The 5,010-nt window shown below is 40.4% G+C and overlaps 1 protein-coding gene across 1 annotated transcript in view; it reads left to right on the forward strand.

Moving 5' to 3' along the window:
• Positions 1 to 5,010, forward strand: part of AP4B1 (adaptor related protein complex 4 subunit beta 1) — a 210,929-nt gene that overhangs the window by 143,180 nt on the left and 62,739 nt on the right. The gene's annotated exons all lie outside the window — the stretch shown is intronic.

Consider the following 5,010-nt stretch of genomic DNA (forward strand, 5'->3'; position numbering starts at 1 on the left):
TCACCTTTACCTTCAGCGTATTTAGCAAGGCAGTGTTCATCTTGGAGGTGTGTTTGGGGTCGTTATCATATTAGAAAACTGCCCTGCGGTCCAGTCTCCGAAGGGAGATCATGCTCTGCTTCAGTATGTCACAGTGCATGTTGGCATTTATGGTATTTATTAACACTGGCAGCACTCATGCAGGCCCAGACCATGACACTCCCACCACCATGCTTGACTGTAGGCAAGACACACTTGTCGTTGTACTTCTCACCTGGTTGCTGCCACACATGCTGGACACCATCTGAATCAAATACATTTATCTTGGTCTCATCGGACCACAGGACATGGTTCCAGTAATCCATGTCCTTAGTCTGCTTGTTTTCTTGTGCATCATCTTTAGAAGAGGCTGTCTTCTGGGACGACAGCCATGCAGACCAATTTGATGCAGTGTGAGAAGTATGGTCTAAGCACTGACAGCCTGACCCCCCATCCCTTCAACCTCTGCAGCAATGCTGGCAGCACTTATACGTCTATTTCCAGACAACCTCTGGATATGACGCTGAGCACGTGCACTTAACTTCTTTGGTCGATCATGGCGAGGCCTGTTCTGAGTGGAACCTGTCCTGTGAAACCACTATATGGTCTTGCCCACTGTGCTGCAGCTCAGTTTCAGGGTCTTGGCAATCTTCTTAAAGCCTAGGCCATCTTTATGTAGAGCAACAATTCATTTTTTCAGATCCTCAGAGAGTTCTTTGCCATGAGGTGCCATGTTAAACTTCCAGTGACCAGTATGAGAGAGTGTAAGAGCGATAACACCAAATTTAACACACCTGCTCCCCATTCACACCTGAGACCTCGTAACACTAACGCGTTACATGACACCAGGGAGGGAAAATGACTAATTAGGCCCAATTTGGACATTTCCACTTAGGGGTTTACTCACTTTTGTTGCCAACGGTTTAGACATTAATGGCTGTGTTGAGTTATTTTGAAGCGACAGCAATTTACACTGTTATACAGGCTGTACACTTCCTACTTTACATTGTAGCAGAGTGTCATTTCTTCAGTGTTGTCAAATGAAAAGATGTAATAAAATATTGACAAAAATGTGAGGGGTGTACTCACTTTTGTGAGATACTGTATAAGAGGGTATTGTATATGATACGTTGTTTAGGAACAACAAAGGACACATTGAGGTTTGTATTGACGAGACAAAGTGTCTGCTTTTGAGTTTTTAGACCCAGGTCTGTAGGTTAATACACATTTGAATCCAGTCTCGCTGACAACCTTTCACCTTTATCAATATAAGACAGGTTTTTATAATCTGTTAAGATCATAATTGAATGTAAAGTTTCAGGGGGCAGGGGGACTGTGAGGGTGTAGGGAGGGAAGGGATAATCTGTGCAGGGAGGGACGGGGGACTTTGCAGTGAGAGAGGGGGAGGCAAGGGAGACTTTGCAGGGGAGGGAGGGAAGGGGGACTGTGCAGAGGAGGGAGGGAACGGGACTGTTCGGGGGAAGGGGTCTTTGCAGGGGAGGGAGACTGTGAGGGTGCAGGGACAAATCTTTTGAGGGGGGGTATCTGTGCAGGGAAGGAGGAGGGAATTTATGCAGGGGGGGGAATGTGAAGGGAGAGGTAGCTGAGCAGGGAGGGAAGAAGGTCACTACAATACACAACTGTAGAGGATGCAATCAAAGCTATGCCAAGGCGCACGGTTAGGGGGGGGAAAAAAATCAGCATTTATAATGCTTTTAAGTTATTTCATGGAAATAGAAGGGTCAGTATTTTTTCGTAACCTGGTTCACAATCAGGGTTAAAAATAGTCCTAAACCCTTCAATATTTTTGCAGTATTCTTGTAATATTATACTGGCTTTTACTTAACACTGTAGATGCCCGATCTGGATGATTTCTTGATGGTTGAAAACCGTGCCACAAACCCTCTGAGCTTAAAATATACAGTTAAGTTGTTAAATGATTTAAACAAAAAAAAAAAATTGTAATCGACCGATATTGATTTTTTAGAGCCGATACCGATAATCTGTGAACGTTCAGGCCGATAACTTACCGATACTCTGTACATTTATCATTTTGAAAAAATATACAATTAATACTATCTGTGTCTGGTGGTCATTTGTTTTGTGAGGGCTTTTTGTTTTTGGCTCAAGTAGCTTGAAGGCTTTTAAAGTGAGTCATAACCTTTTTATATCTTGTGAGCTTTTATCATCTACTGTGTGGTAAAATCCTGTACCCTAAAGGCATATTACATTATTAGCATGCTTAACAATTTCCAGCTTGTGTTATTACTACCTTTCACAGCTCCCTGTCATGGTTTAACCTGCTGTGTCTTCTCGAACCTCTAGTGAGCACTCCCTCACAGACACAGAGACTGCAGACAGGCAGATGGTGAAAGGGAGTAATCCCCGACATTTCATGAATGCTGGGCACAATCTAGTGACAAGGAGCACCTTAAGGGGCCTTCTCAACAAGCTCTCTAAAAGTCTTGCGATTTGCGCGCCTGGTTTGGCTGCATGGAGTGTTACCATGGTAACGATTTGACGGCCAGGGCCTCGTGAATCACGAGAATTGGAAAGAGGACAGATTGGTCGCACGCTGAACCACCTCATCATCGGTAAGATTATAGGTCGATACCGATATTTACAAAAACCCAGAATATCGATAAAACCTATAATCAGTAGATCCCTAGCAGATGCTTCAGGGTCTTTCAGGTTGTGTGGCAATATACTGACACGGTATTAGGTAATTGGTCATTTACCTCTAGAATAAGCAGGGAAAAAATATTCAAAGCAATTTTGCACTATTTTACATTTTCCCCTTGGTGGTAGCTGCTCAAATCTTTGGCCATTTGTGGAATTCTCTGTTAGATCCTTTTCTGATAATCAGTCAGCTGGCCAGATAATTAAAGGAACACTATAGTCACCTAAATTACTTTAGCTAAATAAAGCAGTTTTAGTGTATAGATCATTCCCCATGCAATTTCACTGCTCAATTCACTGTCATTTAGGAGTTCAATCACTTTGTTTCGGTTTATGCAGCCCTAGCCACACCTCCCCTGGCTATGATTGACAGAGCCTGCATGAAAAAAAAAAACTGGTTTCACTTTCAAACAGATGTAATTTACCTTAAATAATTGTATCTCAATCTCTAAACTGAACTTTAATCACATACAGGAGGCTCTTGCAGGGTCTAGCAAGCTATTAACATAGCAGGGGATAAGAAAATCTTAATTAAACAGAACTTTCAATAAAGAAAGCCTAAATAGGGCTCTCTTTACAGGAAGTGTTTATGGAAGGCTGTGCAAGTCACATGCATAGAGGTGCGACTAGGGTTCATAAACAAAGGGATTTAACTCCTAAATGGCAGAGGATTGAGCAGTGAGGCTTCATGGGGCATGTTCTATACACCAAAACTTCTTAATTAAGCTAAAGTTGTTCAGGTGACTATAGTGTCCCTTTAACAAAGGTTGTTCCCAGTCAATTACTATTCTTATGCTAGTCAGGAGGTTGACTTGGCTAGCAGCAATCCATCAGGTTTTCTTTGTGTGTATCCATGTACGAGGTGTACATAATACTACTGTGTCTAGACACATTTCAAATAACAGAACTATTTAAAATCACATCCAATTGTAAAGAAATAAGCCACAGAACCTCAGAATTCTGGAATCTGATCATGCACCAACGTTACTACTGTCTTAGAAAATGTCTGGCACAAGAAGGCCTCTCACATAAAAAAAAAAAACTTACGATAGGGCTTGTTATTTAAGAAGTTAATTTCTGATAGCACATGTTTGCCATGGAGACTATGGTTGCTTTCAGTTTTTTTTGCCAAATCACTCTCACACCATCACACAATACAATAAAATTATACCTCACAGACATCCACCGTGACATGCTCACTTCATTCCCAAACTCCAAGCCTTTCCTGTCCTCAATTCAGAAGCTTACCGTTATTTAAGCTCCAAAACGTTTTGCCTATGGATGGTTTTATGTTTTGAGCAAACTTGGACTTACTGGATGCTGCTTCATTTGAAAGACATACTAATGTGATCATTAAAGCAGCAGCTTATGTAGCCTTTTACAGTTTTCTCAGGCCTAGGGAATTCACAATTGTCAATTTATCAGATTCCTGGCAGAAATTCCATTTTACCCTTCTAGCTCTAATTGGTGTCCAGTAAAAATTCTAGATGTTCTGATTTAGAATCATGTAGATATTTCCCCCGATTACTAGTTACCATGATTGCACAGTGCCCCTCTTACCATATCTATATGTATAATCCACATCAGGATTCTTTTAGTTAGGATAGGGTTTCATTTTCCTTATAAGGGCACTCATTTTGCATAGGAGAAGCTTCTGCTGTATTTAGTCATAACATTTCCACACATCATTAAAAGAATGGGTTGTTGGACATCATCAGTATACTGCAGATATATTCTGCAACAGGAAATTGGCATTAGATTTGCCTGTAACGCTATTGCTTTGTAATATACTTGATTATTTTTCAATAAACTTTGTGCATCTATATTCTTTTGCTCACTTTTTTTACAGGCCTAACAGTTTGTAGGTTTTGGCATATCACAACCAACTTGCTTCTCTGTTATTTCATAAGTATATGTTTTGACAATTGTACCATAATTTTTAAGGCATTAGCCTAGAGTTACGACAGGTGTCATCCGGCTATTTAACCTGGACCCCATCACCACTCGCAGGTGCTTTTCGTGGTTACACACCCACGTTTCACCTTTAATCTATTTCTCTAAGCTGAGCCCTCTATTTTACAGGCTTAACAACTTGCCTCAACCAACTTGCTTCTGAACTATTTCAAAAGTGTGTTTTGGTTATTGTCCCCACCACAAAAAAAAACAAACAAAACAACTTAATTACATGAACTGTATAACTCCTACATTTAAAAAAAATATTAAAAAAAAAATTACAAAAACATGCCATCACAAAATAAATATATTTGTCCTACTATTAAATTAATAACATAACTATAAACTAACCCAAAACAA

Source organism: Pelobates fuscus, chromosome 1 (assembly GCF_036172605.1).
Source record: "Pelobates fuscus isolate aPelFus1 chromosome 1, aPelFus1.pri, whole genome shotgun sequence".
NCBI classification, from domain to species: Eukaryota; Metazoa; Chordata; class Amphibia; order Anura; family Pelobatidae; genus Pelobates; species Pelobates fuscus.